General features: G+C 36.7%; 1 long non-coding RNA gene across 2 annotated transcripts; it reads right to left on the bottom strand.

Annotated features, from left to right (window-relative positions):
* Positions 1-3,035: 3,035 nt before the first annotated feature.
* On the bottom strand, positions 3,036-6,044 carry LOC113319354. Of its 2 annotated transcripts, XR_003345400.1 has the most exons (6): positions 4,971-6,044; positions 4,389-4,607; positions 4,057-4,209; positions 3,894-3,956; positions 3,389-3,714; positions 3,036-3,257 (listed from the first exon to the last, which is right to left on the bottom strand). It is a non-coding gene; the product is annotated as an uncharacterized LOC113319354 (long non-coding RNA). The 2 variants fall into 2 exon arrangements; XR_003345399.1 differs by lacking the exon at positions 3,036-3,257 and having other exon boundaries at positions 3,339-3,714.
* Between the last annotated feature and the right edge of the window lie 13,147 nt (positions 6,045-19,191).

Raw genomic sequence — 19,191 nt, 5'->3', positions numbered from 1 at the left:
AAAGGAATTGAGGTAACTATTAGTGGCAGATCAAAACAAGTTCAGAAAAAAGCTAGGAATTAAGTTAACATGGCTGAGTAGTTAACAAAGATTTCACCAACAAGTGCTTAAGCAGAAGCAGATTGTATTACGTTTAAAGTAAAGTCAGTGCTGGATTAGTTGAAAAAGATCAGAGCAATATCAGAACAGATCAATGCAGATACCAAATAGATTAGATAAAGGAAAACAGTTGAATAACAGGGCAAGATTAAACCAGAAATCCGTTTAGAGGCATATTATTGATGCAGTTATATACAATTGAAACCAGCAAATTAAGGTGAAACACAGTGTAGCTAAATCTATGTAGTAGTCAATTAGAATCTTAAAAATTTACTGAGTCGGATTGGCATTCAGATAAAGATATAGGAAATAAGTTAATCGAATTCAGCAATTGACAGAAGTCTCAAAAACAAGTGCGAAAGCAGAAAGAAGTTAAGTGCCCGTTCAGTGGAAGATAAGTGCTAGTTCAGTGGAGATTCAGTGTAATGTTAGTACAAGTTCAGTGCTATTCAGAGAGAGTTCAGAGCAGGTTTAGTGCAACAGCAGATCGATAAAATGTCAGTGCTAGTTTAGTGTTAGTTCGGTGTCAGGTCAGAGCAAAATCAGTGTAGCAGCAGATCAGAGCAAGAAAGAGCAGCTAAATCTAGAATAAAAACAGATAAGAAGATTATATACTACTAATTAACATATAAAGTAGATGCATACAAACAAGACATATATATGGGACGACGCTAAAAGAGCAAGCAGAACTGTGGATATCCAAAGCAAAAAACGCCCGTTCGACCTAGGTACTACAAGATATAACTAGCAAGCATATTATACATATATAGATGGGTTATTGACAGAGTGAACCAAAATTTAAGTGATATGAGGGATATCCACCGACCCTTGAATGTGTCTTTTTTTCTTTGGGTGTGTCTGATCTTGAAAAGATGTTGGTGTTTTCATTCAGTATTGGCTGAATGTGATGTCTGAGTGGCTGGCTGTGTAGAGCATTCTCCAATGGAAGTAGTGTTGAAGGTGCAGATAATGGAACTGATAGTTGGTGCCGAAATTGATTGATTTATAGTATCAGTCCTGAATCTTTTAGCCGACTGGTAGATATTAATCCATTGATCATAGTCTTCAGAAGTGACTAATCTTGAAAATTCTGGACCTGATGAAGACCCAATGCCAGCGCTGTTAAGGAAAGATTGCTGCTCCGGGTTGAGTCTTTCTATGGATGGGCTTCTAAAGTCGGAGTCTGATATGAGCTCTGAATCCTCTATGTCAGATACCAGGAAGATGGATGGACTGAAAGGTTGTTGAACATCATCAGGTTGAGATGGTGGTAAAGAGACAAGTTCATTGGTTGGGCCTTCAGGAAAGCTGTTTTCTTCAACTAACCAAGCTTCAGCAATGGTTCTTGCAGAATCCGAGGTGGAGTCTGAACGGAAACCTTCTTGTTGATACCCCTCTCCATCGAAAAATGATATAGCTGACTTGTTTTGTTCAGAGGAAGCGATGGAGCCAAAAGGGTTTGAGCCCCAGTCACTCCAATCAGGGTCTTCAAAATCTACATTGTGGATCATTTCTTCATAGTAATCATCATCATATTGTGGTTCAATAAATGGTCCAAGAGCATGCAGATTGGGCTGAAGAGGAACCGATGAAGGATCTTGAGGAATCATATGTTGGTGGTTGAGCAAGTACACATCAATGCAGTCTTGTTGTTCATGTCCTAGTCTGTGATAGAAGCTTCAAAACAATCTGGGTAGCTCTTGATAGAAAAAATCTATCCAGTTAGTGCTCAATCTATCATTAGGAGCATAAGTACCAAACGGCAGAGGTTGAGAAATATCCATTCTGAGCCTTATTTTAATTGAGTTGTAACCATTGTAATGGTGAATAGGATCATCAAAAGCAATTAGCTCTCCAAAAACTTTAGTGTTTTCTTTGACATTAATGATTCTAGACTGCTCATGGTAAAGTTTGTGAAGGGTGAACTCAAAAATCTCAGAGGTGATTTCAAAGTTTTCAGAAAGCACGGAAAAGGTACAAGGTTGAAATAAGAAAGTATCCCCATAAATCACCCTAAGTCCACCTATGTTCTCTTGCTTTAGTTCTGTTTCTTTTTCCTCATGTTGTTAGCAGTATGTCTAGCAGAGACTCTAGAGATGTTTCTTTCAATAGATTTCTCGGTTTTCATGCTAGGAATTCCTATATTCCTGTTGGTCAAGCAAGAGAACATTGGTGGTACCAATTACTACCCATATATTTACAGTCAAGTGATTTTCGTTAATTTGGGAAACTGTATATTTTCCATTTTATAGCATATTAAGCCGTTAATTTGGGAAACTGAATATATTTTCCCCTATATCACCTTACTAAGCAAGCTCGTTTCCACGAAATCAAAACTAAATCAACACACAACAGAAAAGAAAAGATCATATGAAAAACCAATCACTACGGGAAAATCATCATTGACAACTACAGATTAGAATTGTAGTACCCCAACGACAACTCCATTTTATGCATTGTGGAGGGGGTATTGTAGAAATTCCAAGCTTTTCTATAGTACTTGATTAAGAGTTGTAAATGGTGATGTGATTTATGGTTCGACCATATTTTTCCAAAGTTGTAATTCTCTTTCGATTTTTTTTTAAAGCCTAACACAACTCTTGCTTGTGTCGTAGGACTATTTTACACAACAAAAGATGTGTATCGTAGAAATATGTAACACAACACTTGTATAAGTGGAAGGACTATGTTAGACAACCTAGGATGTGTATTGTAGAAATATGTAACAACTCATATTACTATTATGAATAAGATTTGCATGACACTTGTTAGAGTTGTAGAACTATGTTGGACAACACCTAGTTATGTCGTAAAGACATTCTTTCACAACCACTGGTTTGTGTAGTTGAAATATGGAACACAACTCTTATTAGAAGTTGTGTGCATAAAACTTTTTTGAAAAAAAAAATTTATAGCTGAAACCGAATTGCCGAAAGTATTTCACATTCACATTAAACTGCCAGTGTAACACATTTACATTCATTCAAGTTAACCTACCAGTGTTAAATACACATTCAAAAAATAGCAGCATCACTAAGATACTTGAAAATTAAGATGTCTATGAGCACAGTATTCGATCCTTGGGCCATGTAATAAAACATAACAGCATCACTAACATACTTGACCTCTGAAGTCGGCCTTCTAAAGATCCTAAACCCCTGCAAATGCGAACCAAAATGTACAAGTAGATATAGTCAAAAGGGATATAGTAACTCGACACACAATAAAATGCGAGAAGAGACGGTTAACAAGCGAGTGCCTAAGTATTTTTGTGGAATAAGCATTGTACCTATGTCCAATGTCAAAAGATAGCACTGATGTTTAATAAGCACATGTTGTACATAAAATGATCCAAATTCGGCGCATGGCTAGTAACAACAAGAAACAGCCTTTCATCGCACTGAACTTAGTGAAACGCGAAAAAAAAATCAACAATTCATTGCAAATTTACGTTTATCATGTGCCTATACAGGTTTAGGGGCCTCTGGTGGCACCACGTTCACCTTCACCCCTGTCACCTCGACCACCTTCACCACTGTCGCGTCGACCACCTACAGACCTATAGTTTCTCCTTTCACCATCAGCTGGTTTCAGGAACTCAATGATGCTAACAGACTGTCAAAAAACAGAGAAGTACTGGTCATATAAGTTACCAACTTGACAGATAACTATATAAGTTACCATGTTGGTGTCATTACAGTTGCTGGAAAAGAAAAACTGGGTTTATGCAGTGTCAATACAGTTGCTAGATAAGAAAACATAAAGGGTATTATAACAAAAACAACAAGGAGTACCTTTTTGACTTTCTCCTCGCGATCACCATCTTCTCTTTGTTTTCCTGAATTCTTGTAAGAGCCCTAACAAAGCCAATTATGCATATCAGAAACCAAAATGAACCAATAAATAAGTAAAGGTGATAACCACGCATATCAGATATCTCATCGAAGACAATCTTACCAGTTTGACGAAAATTTCTTCTTTCTCTTTCTTAAGCAGCTTCATAGACTCAAACGATTTGTACAACTCAACTTTCTTCTCTTAAGCCTTCATTGCAACTAGAACTTTTCTTTTCTCTTCAAGTACCTTTTCATACTCCTCTAGTGTCATCTTCTACAAACAGGAAAGGAAAACAGCTACATAATTTAGAATCAATGCTTATTTCCTCAGACAAATGACGTCTCTAATATCTTGTAAACTTCACTGCTTCGCAGAGTGAGAAGAGTGAACAGGAAAATCAAAAAACATGTGAGTAGTAAAATATACACAGAAAAATGTGATCAACCAGGTACCTTTTCCTCCTCAGCTCTCTTGGCCTCCTCCTCGCTTTCTTGGAAACTTCCTCCTCGGCTTTCTTGGCCTCCTCCTCAGCTTTCTTGGTCTCGGCTTCCTTCTCCTAATTAGATTTGGACTCATCCCAGTCATTAATTGCTTTAGATGCTGGTGCATCACTCTGCTCCACCTCATCAGAAATAATTTCCTTCATTTCCACAACAAGTTCCTCATGTTTTCTGATCCATCAAACTCTCCTCATGTAAGTTTCTACGCATGCATTCATAGTTTTAAAAATATAATTTCCAAAATGAGGATAAAGTATAAATTACGTTACTAATTATTTTGAGTCCTACTACTAGAATCTAGCATCTAGAAACGAGGATAAAGTATAAACTGAGTGAGCATATAAATTCACTATCAGTACTCAGACTCTTTTAAACAACCCAAAACTCTTACAGATTTCTACATTCCTTCATTTCATAAACTAGTAAACTGTATCAGATCACAAACAAGACAATCTTACAGATTTAAAACACAGTTTCAGTGTATTTCAGAAATATTTATAAAAAAAATAATTATGAATTAGAGAATGGACTCACTCTTCAGGCTGGTCATGGGTTGTTGCCGAGTTGCCGTGCTTCCTCGAACCCGCCCACCTATTGCTGATTCTTCTATCACGATTTCCACCATCAAAAGGGTCACCCCATGGCCCTTGTTTTGCACCACCAACATCACCAGTAGCAGCACCACTGCAATAACATCGCCACCAGAACTCGAGACTTTTCTCAATTTCCTCCATCTCAGCAAAACCACCACCACCAGGTTGCTTCAATCACCACTAGCACTTCATATCCTTAATCATTCATATCACCTACAATAATCCACCATTTCAATTAAACAGAAGCACCAGTTTCTTCTTAATTTCTGCTCGAGAACCATCAACTCCTCTCTGTGAATTCAATTTCATCAAAACCTAACTTATTCCCCTCCAACCCAAACTTGATTTCTAGCAGCAGCAACACAAATTCTTCAATTGCAGCGAGATCCCATTCTTCCTGTTGCTTTCCCATGCTCAACTGCAAACCACCAGCGTCTTTGAATCACCTACAATTCCATCCATAATCTGCAGTACCATTTTCATCTACAACTGCAATTGTTTCTCAATACTGCTCCACAGCAACACCAATTCATCCAGTTCTAATCACCAGCAATCTTCAACCATCAGCTTCTCCAAAAAATTCATGAATCTCTCAAACCCATTAAACCCTGAATCGGTGTTTACTGAAATCTCATAAATCCCCATCATCAAACTCTCGCTGATCCTCTTCCAGATTCAACCCAAAAACCCATTTCGAATCAGACCCTTTTATCCTCAAGAACACCAACACATTATTTCGACCTCAACAGAGATCAATTTCTGCATCTTCTTCTTCCCTGGCCCTCTATTCATCAGCGTCAATTCATCCTCCAACCTCGATTAACAAATACCCATCTTCTATTCAACAGCAGCAGGTTCATTACCTTATCTTCGATTCAGTTGTATTCTGCCATCTAAAACAGCAAAATCCCCTTTTTCTTCTTGGTTGTAACATAGATCCAGATTTAAACCAAAACCCTAATCAACCACCATCAGTGGTACGCATCAAACTCTCTCTATCTTTTCCTCCCTCGATCTCTTGTTTCTATCTCGATCTTTTTTTTTGGGTTTTTTAACTATATGTACCTCTTAATAATTTTAATTGCAACAAATATGTTCCTCTAACAAGAATTTCCATCCGAATTTTTCAAATGAAAAAAACGGTGCCACGTCACATGTATTTGCATCCAAAAGTAGACAAACCTGCCCTTGACATCTAACTCTAGGTAGTTAACCACACTAGCTTACGGTTTATGGTCAGCGGTGTGCGGGCAGATCGGTCGGCCACCCAAATAAGACCGTTGAACGGTCATATTCTGTTTTCTCTGCTATAAAACCACCATCCATTTATCTGCAGCAGATAAAAATTCCATAAAAATCTAAACAATCATCTACAATGGATGAAATTATGCAAAAGTTCAATATGAGAAGCATGGTGGAGGTATCTAGCAGTAGCAGTTCCAACAGTGTATGTTCCATGTGTGAAATAGACAATCATCCACAAATTCAGTGTCCATGGATCTACTCTAGGTGCAAGAATGTACCTTGCAATGGTGTTAGGAGAATGTTGATGTCTCAAACTCCTGAGCATCCTGGTGAGAAGTTCTTCAACTGCTCCATCTGCAACTATTTTGAATGGTTTGTAGATGCAATAGATGATGTTAAAGCTTTGGATGTTCAGCTTCCTGCCAATAAGTGTTGCTTTGCTTGTGGTGACATAAACCACCAGTTCAATTCATGTTCATTCCAAAATCAACCTTGTAAGAAGAAATGCAGTGGAAAATACATTCTCAAAGTATGTAGAAATAAACACAACCACCATTTATGTTACCTGCAATGCAACAACATCCAATGTCAAGACTTCCAGTGGGTCTTTGATGATGTTTTCCTTGCTGCCAAATCCAAGGAAAGATCTGCTAAGTTGAAGATGGATGACCTGTGTAAGCAATTACAAAACAATCTACAAATGTAATGAAAGTGTTGTACTACTTATATATATATAAATGATCCAAAAGAAAGTGTTGAACACCGTTATCCTTACAATAAACTGATCCAAATAACATAACCCAAATAGTCTTATAAAGAAACATTTAAAAAAAAAAAAAAAGCTCTACTGAGTTGCAGATGTTCCCTTCTTTTGTGGCTTTGGTGCTTGAAAAGTTTGGCTCAAAGTCTGGCTGAACCAATCAGCACCATTGACAGACTGACTAAAAGTCTGTTGCACAACTCCTCTTCCACCTCTTGCACCTCTACCACCCCTTCCACCTCTTCCTCCAGATGCAGGTGCAGAAGATGTTGATGGTGCAGTTTGAGATGTTGATGCTGAGGTTGATGCAGATCCTCTACCTCTGCCTCTACCATGAATTGGAGCATTAAATGCAATCATCATTGACTCAAAGCAATTATCCTCCCTGAAATATTACATAAACATTATACAAAAAATTACATAAAAAGCATTTTACACAAACATTAAAAAAAAGGTTATGATTAACAAGTTACCTTCCAAAACTGTAATTTGCTGCAGAACCAGGATTAGTAGTTGCCACCATGTCTATAAAGGATGGGACCATTTTATAAGATTCTTCATAACTACCATGCATTTTTTCCAAGCACATAGTCCTAGCTTTCCAAGCAACATGATATGGCAGAGAAGTGTTATGAGAAGTGTAGAATTCATCTGCAATGTCCCATGGCTGCTGAAGGAATCCACCAGTCTTCAGCTTCTCAAACAGATACTGAGCAAAAAACTCTGCATTGGCTGACTTATTTCTGCAATATCTGGACCCCATTCTTGGTCCCATTCTTGGTAAAAATGTTGAAGGGCCTCTATTTTACTCTTCTCATCTTCAGAGTCAGGATTCTCATCTTCAGATTCAGAGTGATACTATGAGTTACCAAGGCAGTTGTCATCATCACTAGCCACTATAACACTTTTTCCTTTCTCCCCTTCAGGTACATCATCTCCTTGTGAACCTACAAAGTCTGCCAAAAGTATTATTAGTCATCATAACACAGACAATAGCTTAATATAAAGTACACAATCAAAAGTGGTACTGCAACATTACCCTCCTTTCTAAAGTTCTGCCAAAAGTCATCATCAAAGTAGATGTTCACAAAATCTCTGATATCAGCTATGTCAATTTCATTTTCCTCATCATCAGAGCATGGTGGACTTCTATCATCATCAACTGGATGGCACACATCCTCTTCCACATTATCTAGTTGAATGTTCTCATACTCTACATCCACATTATCATCTGGATGGCACATATGCTCATCATTCAAAAGTAACCTCTCAAATGCAGCATTTATTTGAGCATCAATTGACTTACAAACCAACCTTGGACTTTTCCTAGTAGCAGGAGAAGCTAAGTTTGAATTGCTAACAACCTTGTTCTTAGGTGTAGATAACACAAAGTCATCTTCATGTGTCACATTCTTCTAAGGTGAAGAAAACACCATCTCAGAGTCACTTGTCACCTTCTTAGTAGGAGTTAAATACATAACTTCATTAGTAACACTTGAAGATGATGGGCATTCATCACCAGCCCTCAAAACCTTGTCACTTATATTGAAGTAAAGATGCACATAACCATCATCTTGATATTCAGCCCTGTCCCACATTGTAAAGAACTCCTCATGATTGGTAATCAGTTCTGGTATGTTATCTGGAGTGAACCAAAACAAATTAAGCTTCTTGGCCTCACTAATCTTCATCTCCCACATAATCATATCAGTCAACATATGAAGATCAACATAGTTTACATCCAAATCATGGTATAGAGTCCATTTATTTGTGGTGAACAATTCAACCCTAAAGCTCCTTTTAGGGTACCTAACAAATCTGCTTCTGCACATACAACAAACAAAAAACCATCCAAACAATTCAATTACTAAGAATCGTAATACATCCCCAGAAACCATATTCATCATTTTTACCATTCAACAACAGCCATAAATCGAGAAATTAAAAAAAAATCCCCAAATTTCAAAATTAGGGTTTCTGAAAAATCCCCAAATTTCAAAATTAGGGTTTGAAAAATGAAAATCAGTAATCAAATAAGGGTAAATCGATCAAACCCTAACTCCACGAAGACATGATTGTTCGAATAAAAAAAAACCTGAACCCTAAATCACCAGAAACAGTTCGACAACCCAACATAAAAACCCTAAAACTACATAATCATTTTGAGAATTAAAAATAAGTTGAAGAACTTCTTACCTCATTTTGCTCGAATTACTATCATCACCACTCATCTTGTAGAACTTCTTACTTCAATCAGTTCTTCAAGTTCTTCATCAACAGACCTTGAACAAAAGAAGAGAGGGAAGAAAAAACTGAGTTAAAATAAAGGCGGCAACTGAGCAGCTCTCAGTGATTAGACGGGTTTCGCTTTGCTTTGATCAATTCTTCAAGCTTCTCATCAACAAACCTTGAAGAGAAGAAGAGAGGGAAGAAAGAACTGAGAGAAAAGAGAGGCGGCAAATGAGAAGAAAAGTGATTCTAGGGTTTCGATTTCTGAATATATCCAAACCCTAGGCACGTGCGATCAAACGTGTCTCGCCTAAGAGTCGTTAGATCATTCTCGAGATGGATCATATGTGTGAACTCTAATAGGCGTTGGATCATTCTCGAGATGGATCGTAATCGGATTAACTCGAGGTTATTTTTGGAATTACGAAAATGTCATATGGGTATATTGGTAATTCCATTTGCGTATTTTATATTTTATCCGGAGTTAACGGTGAGTTAACACCATTAGGACGGAAAATCCTTGAAGAGGTACACTTTTGTAATTCTGTTTGAAAGAGGGACACTTCTCTAATTAACATATTAGCAGAGGGACACTTTGCTTTAATACCCTTTTTTTTCTCTCAGCAAAAACATTAGAGCGGCGGTATCTGTGGAGGAGGAGAGGAGAGGGAGGAGAGGGTTTGGTGAATAAAAAAATGCTTCCAGAAAAAAAAAAAAAAAAAAAAGAGTGAATCCGAATGAAAATGGACGGACCACGTTTCGTTTCATCCACACATACGGATTAAGGAAAGATCTTGACGGTTGAGATTGTATTTTGGATGCTCATACGGATTGAGAAGCATGTGTGTTTCTTTTTGTGCTAATACGAACTCATGTATTTGGTTTAATTATGAACTTTCGACACGAAAAAAAATCCAAATTTTTTTTTAATAAATTTAAGACATTGTTATCGACATTATGATATAAAAAAAATCCAAAAAATACATAAGAATGAAACGGTAAAATGAAAAATGAATTCGATAATTGGTGTGTTTCTTTGTGCTTTTGTGCTTCATCTTTGTGCTTCTGGTTTGAATTTCGACTAGTTACATAGGTTATGAAGTAATTTCGACTAGTCATACAGGTCATGAAGTAACTTCGAACTTAGCAGGATACATCATCGAAATCGACAAATATGAAACTCAAGTGTTGATTTGAACTTCAAATGTGGTATAAAGGCATACAAAATATGAACAAAGAAGCTCTGGGAGGGTTCTGACTTCAAACTTAGCATGATACATCATAGAAATTGATGAATATGAAGCTTAGTGTCGATTCGAACTTCAAATGTGGTATAACGACATACAAACTATGAACCAAGAAGCTTTGAGAGGGTTCTGACTTCAAACTTAGCAGGATACATCATCAAAATCGATAAATATGAAGCTCAATGTCGATTTGAACTTCAAACTTGGCATAATGGCACATAATTTATGAACCACGAAGTTCTGAGAGGGTTCTGACTTCAAACTTAGCATGATACATCATCGAAATTGATGAATATGAAGCTTACTGTCGATTCGTACTTCAAATGTGGTATAACGACATACAAACTATGAACCAAGAAGCTCTGAGAGGGTTCTGACTTCAAACTTAGCATGATACATCATAAAAATCGATAAATATGAAGCTCAATGTGGATTGGAACTTCAAACTTGGTATAATGGCATATAATCTATGAACCACGAAGCTCTAAGAAGGTTTTTACTTCAAACTCATCATGATACATCATCGAAATTGATGAATATGAAGCTCAGTGTCGATTCAAACTTCAAGTTCGGTATAACGATTTACAAACTATGAACCAAGAAGTCTGAAAGTTCACAAAAACGATGAATCCAACCATTTACGGGTAAGATTCCATGAAAATATTCTCAGAAACCTTAAACACACACAAATTCGTCAACTTCGAGAAAGAAACTGGCTCTGAGATTGAAACCTGGCGAGGAGCGGACTATTATATAAGTCTGAGAGTTCGCAAAAAAGATGAATCCAAGCATTTACAAGTAAGATTCCATGGAAATATTCTAAAAAACCTTAAACACACACAAATTCGTCAACTTCGAGAAAGAAAATGGCTCCGAGATCGAAACCTGGCCGGGAGCGGGCTACTATATAAGTCTGAGAGTTCGCAAAAAAGATGAATCCAACCATTTACGGGTAAGATTCCATGGGAATATTCTCTAAAACCTTCAACACACACAAATTCGTCAACATCGAGAAAGAAACTGGCTCTGAGATCGAAACCTGGCAAGGAGCGGACTACTATATAAGTCTGAGAGTTCGCAAAAAAGATGAATCTAACCATTTACGTGTAAGATTCCATGAGAATATTCTCTAAAACCTTAAACACACACAAATTCGTCAACTTCGAGGAAAAAACTGGCTCCTAGATCGAAACCTGGCCAGCAGCGGACTACTATATAAGTCTGAGAGTTCGCAAAAAAGATGAATCCAACCATTTTACGGGTAAGATTCCATGGGAATATTCTCAGAAACCTTCAACACACACAAATTCGTCAACTTCGAGAAAGAAACTGGCTTCGAGATCGAAACCTGGCAAGGAGCGGACTACTATATAAGTATGAAACTTCGCAAAAAAGATGAATCCAACCATTTACGGGTAAGATTCCATGAGAATATTCTCTGAAACCTTAAACACACACAAATTCGTCAACTTCGAGAAATAAACTATTTCCGAGATCGAATCCTGGCCAGGAGCGGACTACTATAAGTATGAGAGTTAGTGAATCCAACCATTTACGGGTAAGATTCCATCGGAATATTCTCAGAAAACTTAAATACACACAAATTTGACAACTTCGAGAAAGAAACTGGCTCTTATATAAATCGAAACCTGGCAAGGAGCGGACTACTATATAAGTCTGAAAGTTCGCAAAAACGATGAATCCAACCATTTACGGGTAAGATTCCATGGGAATATTCTCAGAAACCTTAAACACACACAAATTCGTCAACTTCGAGAAAAAATGGCTCCGAGATCCAAACCTGGCCATGATCGGACTACTATATAAATCTGAAAGTTCGCAAAAACGATGAATCCAACCATTCACGGGTAAGATTCAATGGAAATATTCTTAGAAACCTTAAACACACACAAATTCGTCAACTTCGAGAAAAAATGGCTCCGAGATCCAAACCTGGCCAGGATCGGACTACTATATAAATCTGAAAGTTCGCAAAAACGATGAATCCAACCATTTACGGGTAAGATTCCATGGGAATATTCTTAATAATTTCGAACTTCCTGGTTCGCGATTTTGGTCCTGGAAACGTTTTCAGATATTTCTACCCAATCTCAATAACCCTAAGTTAGTGATTTAGCTTTTTTCTCTTTTTTTTTTTTTGCAGAAGTGAGAAAAATTTTGCAGAACCAGACAACAAAATAGTTTTTTGCTGAAGTGAGAAATTTTTTGAAGAAGTAAGAAAAATTCTGCATAAGTGAGAAAAATTTGTCGTATCCTTACGACGACTTTTCTTAAGAGTTGTGGAAGGGGATGTAGAAAAACTTTCATCACAGCCATTGATTTCCATCTAAAGCCGTCCATTATTTTATTTTTTTTCCATTTTCCATATTACCAGTGTATCTATTCTTTCCTTATCCATTTGAAACATTTTTTTTCCTTCACAGAGCTGCAACTTCATCCCCCCTCCGTCATCTTCACTGAAATCACCACCATCTCCCCCTCAATCATCTCTAACTCCAACAACTCTGTTAATTGTTATCGTCTTCAACTACATCGATCTCGGATTCGTCATCTCAGTAGATTTCTTCACCAACTTCATCGTCACCAACAAGTAATCTTACACATAGTTGAAGACTTACCACCTCCACTAATTTCTCAAAGGTATGTTACCAAGATCGATCAGTAATCTACTGAGGATATGTGTAGACTTTAGAACTTATTGTTATGGTTTTGAAATAGAAATTACATATTTGAGCTTAACCCTCTTTGGTGAAGTTGTTGTGATTGCAGAATATGCCAAAATTTGCCAAGCAATAGGAGAGCAGTTTGAGAAGTAGTTGGCTTATGCGATGCCAATTCTTAAAATTGCAGCTGAGGTTTCAGCCCATGCTTTCATCAACTAATAGATATGAAATGATATATATTTTCATTGTAGAATGTATGTGATTGTTCACAAAGAAGGATTCGCATTGTTTGCGGCTCAGTCACCTGAGCATTATTTTTGAGCATTAAATTTTGTTTTACAACTCTTATGAAGGGTTGTCATAAACTTAGTGTACTAAAGAACCACAAATTTGACATAACCTGTGATAGTGTAGGTATGGTTACTGGTGTAGACTTTCATGCCTGAGGCTCAGGATTGAATCCCCCAAACTCATTTTTTGCAACATTCTATATGTTTACTTAAAAAATACTTATAAGTGTTGTTATACCTTTTTATTAATAAAAAACACAGAAAGTCAAAATTTGTGAACTGTAAGGATGGTTGATGAGCTAGACTTCCATCCAATAGGTTCATGTTCGAATCTCCACTCTAACACTATTTTTCATTATCGTATTTTAGTGTTCTTCAACAACTCTTTTGAGAATTGTGATAGGCTAAGTCACTACCTTTATGGAAGAATTGTGATAGGCTAAGTCACTACCTTTATGGAACAAAGTTGTTATACCTAAATGTCGTCACAACAGTTTTGCTAAAGGAGTTGTCGTTTGTTTTCTTATCGCAACCCATTGTTCCTAAGGATTGGTAGTGATGATATACGACAACTCTTCCTTTGAAACCAGTTGTAAAACATGGGACTTTCTACGATGTTTAGCGAAGTGTTGTAAATCTCCAGTTGTAGATGTATATTTTTTCCGTAGTGAATTTAATAGGTCAACAATGGTTTATGTTCTTGGATCTCTGATTATTGTTTTCTAATAGTAGCTTTTGTATGCAGTATAGTCGATCAAATTGGGAAAACTAAAGTTTACAATACAGTTGTAGACCAACCAAATTGTTGATACTTATTTCCTTTCTTTTCCTTTTGAAGAATTTACAGGCTTAATACATGATTCATCATATTCACATCTAAGAAACCGAAAACTCTTTAAATCCAACTATAACAATGAACGCATACGTAATAGTTTTTGGCACCACATGAAGATTTTCATCGTTCCATGAAAAATAACTATCTTCGACATTTACCGTTATTTGAAAAATGTAAACAGAGAAGGGGATAATCGTTTTTGTTTTATTGAAAAAGGGGAAAATCCTACATATATAAATATAGAAGACAAATTTGATGAAATGAATAAAAATCAAATATCAAACTTATCTTTAGTCATGTTTCATCATCTACTACATCTCACCGATTCATGATAATTCAGAGAAATAAACATCAATATCCAAAGAAGAACTAAAAGGAAAGACAAGTTTGGATTTTGGTTCGAAAATCGCTACACCATCCCGTAAAAAAAAATATTTAGTATTTTATATTTTATTTCCCAAATTAAAAAAATAATCTAGCTGTAAATATGTTGGAGGACATCTGGTGCCACATGGCGAAGTCATATTGGAGGGAAACAAGAGCACACCTATCACTACGGGAAAAATAGTAATCTACAACTGTAGATTGACAACTCGTAATTTTAAAGTTGTAAAAGATATCATGTTTTACAACTTTTTCCAATGAAAATGTTGTCAAAGTAAAAATCGTCCAACTCTTAGGACCAGATAGGTCCAAAAGGTAGCGACGAGAGTGAAAAACCACAACATTTTGGGTGAAAAGGGTTGCAGAGAGAAGTGACCACCTTTAGATTTTACAACTCATATGTTAAAGGTAGTGAATAAATGTATAACAACACGCATAAGGGTTGTTGAAGATAAAAAAATAAATCGATTTTGAAAAATGTTCTTGTCAAGTTTCGAACTCAGGCATACTGTGTATTCACACAAGTCATCAACCACACTTCCAGCTTCACAATATTGATAGATTTGTGCTTTTTTTCTGATCAATATTCATAACCTTTATAAGGGTTGTAAAATGATAAATTGACTTTGAAAAAAAAATGAGGCTAAGGTGAATCGAACCTGAACCAACTCTGTCTAAGACTTGGATTTCAACCACTCTTCCACATTTACATGTCTGGTTATATTTTACATTTACTTATATAAAAAAGAGATAAGGAAAAAATATTAAGGAAAATAAATAAATGGACGGTTATGATGTAAATGGATGGCTATGATGGGAGATGGAAAAGATAAGAAGAAAGGATAAATAGACCTTCTACAACCGCCTTAAGAGTCGTCGTAGAGGTACAAAAACTTATGCTAAATTTTTCTCATTTCTGCTAAATTTTTCTCACTTCTGCTAAATTTTATTCACTTCTGCTAAAAAAAAATTCATCGCTATTGACAACCTTTATAAGAGTTGTCGTTGAGGTATAAACACTTCTGGTAAATTTTTCTCACTTCTGCTAAATTTTATTCACTTCTGCTAAAATATTTCTCACTTCTAATAAAAAATTTCTCACTTCTGCAAAAAAAAATTTGCCATCGTTCTTACGCAATTTCCGACTTATAAGAGTCCACTGACGGCCAGGTTTCGATCTCGGAGCCATGGCTTGCATACAATATGCAAGAATAAGGTTTGTTTTATGTTTCGGGGAATATTCCAAAGGAATATTATCTGTAAATGGCTGGATTCATCGTTCTTACGAAATTTCCGACTTATAGTAGTACACTGACGGCCAGGTTTCGATCTCGGAGCCAGGGTTCGCATACAATATGCAAGAATAAGGTTTGTTTTATGTTTCGGGGAATATTCCATAGGAATATTACCTGTAAATGGATGAATTCATCGTTCGTACGAAGATTCCGACTTATAGTAGTCCACTCACAATCCAGTTTTCGATCTCGGAGCCATGGTATGCGTAAATATGCCAGAATATGGTTTTTTTAAGGTTTTAGAGAATATTCCGAATGAATCTTACCTGTAAATGGATGAATTCATCGTTCGTACGAAGATTCCGACTTATAGTAGTCCACTCACGGCCAGTTTTCGATCTCGGAGCCATGGTATGCGTACAATATGCCAGAATATGTTTTTTTAAAAGGTTTTAGGGTATATTCTGAAGGAATCTTACTTGTAAATGGATGAATTCATCGTTCGTACGAAGATTCCGACTTATAGTAGTCCACTCACGGCCAGGTTTCGATCTCGGAGCCATGGTATGCGTAAATATGCCAAAATATGGTTTGTTTTATGTTTCGGGGAATATTCCAAAGGAATCTTACCTGTAAATGGATGAATTCATCGTTCGTACGAAGATCCCGACTTATAGTAGTCCACTCACGTCCAGTTTTCGATCTCGGAGCCATGGTATGCGTAAATATGCCAGAATATGGTTTGTTTTATGTTTCGGAGAATATTCCAAAGGAATCTTACCTGTAAATGGATGAATTCATCGTTCGTACGAAGATTCCGACTTATAGTAGTCCACTCACGGCCAGGTTTCGATCTCGGAGCCAGGGTATGCATACAATATGCCAGAATATGATTTTTTAAGGCTTTAGAGTATATTCTGAAAGAATCTTATTTGTAGATGGATGAATTCATCGTTTGTACGAAGATTTCGACTTATAGTAGTCCACTCACGGCCAGGTTTCGATCTCGGAGCCATGGTACGCGTAAATATGCCAGAATATGGTTTGTTTTATGTTTTGGGGAATATTCCAAAGGAATCCTACCTATAAATGGATGAATTCATCGTTCGTACGAAGATTCCGACTAATAGTAGTCCACTCACGGCCAGGTTTCGGTCTCGAAGCCATGGTATGCGTAAATATGCCAGAAAATGGTTAGTTTTATGTTTCGTGGAATATTCCAAAAGAATCTTACCTATAAATGGATGAATTCATCGTTCGTACGAAGATTCCGACTTATAATAGTCCACTCACGGCCAGGTTTCGATCTCCGAGCCAGGATATGCGTACAATATGCCATAATATGATTTTTTACGGTTTTAGAGTATATTCTGAAAGAATCTTACCTGTAAATGGATGATTTCATCGTTCGTACGAAGATTTCGACTTATAGTAGTCCACTCACGGCCAGGTTTCGATCTCGGAGCCATGGTATGCGTAAATATGCGAGAATATGGTTTGTTTTATGTTTCGGGGAATATTCCAAAGGAATCTTACCTGTAAATGGATGAATTCATCGTTCGTACGAAAATTCCGACTTATAGTAGTCCACTCACGTCCAGGTTTCGATCTCGGAGCCATGGTATGCGTAAATATGCCAGAATATGGTTTGTTTTATCTTTCGGGAAATATTCCAAAGGAATCTTACCTATAAATGGATGAATTCATCATTCGTACGAAGATTCTGACTTATAGTAGTCCACTCACGGCCAATTTTCGATCTCCGAGCCATGGTATGCGTACAATATGCCAGAATATGATTTTTTAAGGTTTTAGGGTATATTTTGAAGGAATATTACCTGTAAATGGATGAATTGATCGTTCGTACGATGATTCCGACTTATAGTAGTCCATTCACGGCCAGGTTTCGAGTTATGATGTATCATGCTCAGTTTGAATTTAGAACCCTCCAAGAGCTTCTTGGTTCATAGTTTGTATGGCGTTATACCACATTTGAAGTTCGAATCAATACTAAGCTTCATATATTATACATTCCGATGATGTATCATGCTCAGTTTGAAGTCAAAACCCTCCAAGAGCTTCTGGGTTCATTGTTTGTATGGCTTTATACCACATTTGAAGTTCGAGTTGAGATTGAGCTTCTTATTTATCGATTCCGGTGATGTATCATGCTCAGTTTGAAGTTAGAACCTCCAAGATCTTCTTGGTTCATAGTTTGTGTGGGGTTATACCTCATTTGAAGTTCTAATCGGCACTGAGCTTCATATTTATTGATTTTGATGATGTATCCAGTTAAGTTTGAAGTCAGAATCATCCTGAATTTCGTGGTCCATCTCTAATAATCTTATAACTTAAGCTTACTAGTGTGAATTAAAGATACTTCATGACGTATATGACTTGTAAAAGTTACTTCATGACCTATGCCACTAGTCGAAATTCAAACCGGAAGCACAAAGAGAAATTACAAAGAAACACACCAATTATCGAATTCATTTTTCGTTTCCCGATTCATTATTATACATTTTTTGGATTTTTTTACATATGAATGTCGAGAACAATGTCCTAAATTTATTAATATTTTTTGGATATTTTTTCATGTCGAAGATTGATAATTAAACCGAAAACATGAGTTCGTATTAACACAAAGAGAAAACACACTTGCTTTGATCCGTATGACTCACATAACTAAATCTATACCGTCCAAATAGTTTCATAATCTGTATGACCCCATTCTTCCGCATCTTATTGGTTCAAATTATTTTAGATAAAACGATTTTATTTTTCTCTCACTTATCTTCATTCTCACTTTTCTCTCGTCTCTCATCATCCCCTCCCTCAGAAAAACCCGAAAAACCCTAACTCAAATTGCGCCTCCCTCAGGAAAAAAAACCCTCACTCAAGATTTGTTTAACCAGTGATTTAACAAAGGAATCAGTTTCAGTATGAAGCAAATCAGAAATCCTACATCTGAAGAAACGAAACCAAATCTCAAATTCAGAGAAGAAAGAAACGAAGCCATGGCGGCACCATAACTCAGAGAAATCGAGAAGATGAAGATTAATCTGCTACTGTGGGTCTGGTGATTTTGAGATGCAAGTGACGAAGAAAAGACGATGGAAATTGCTAGAGAGGCCAATCTTTCTGTTGATGAGGAAATCAGATCGAGATGAAATGGATTCAACTGAATTGCTATTTAGCTTGTGCCTGTTATTATTTATTCAGATAACTGTTGCAGTTTCGATTGTTATTTGAG

The sequence above is a fragment of the Papaver somniferum genome, chromosome 10, assembly GCF_003573695.1.
Source record: "Papaver somniferum cultivar HN1 chromosome 10, ASM357369v1, whole genome shotgun sequence".
NCBI classification, from domain to species: Eukaryota; Viridiplantae; Streptophyta; class Magnoliopsida; order Ranunculales; family Papaveraceae; genus Papaver; species Papaver somniferum.
Note: the sequence above shows the minus strand (reverse complement) of the source record. Positions and strands in the feature narration are given on the sequence as shown.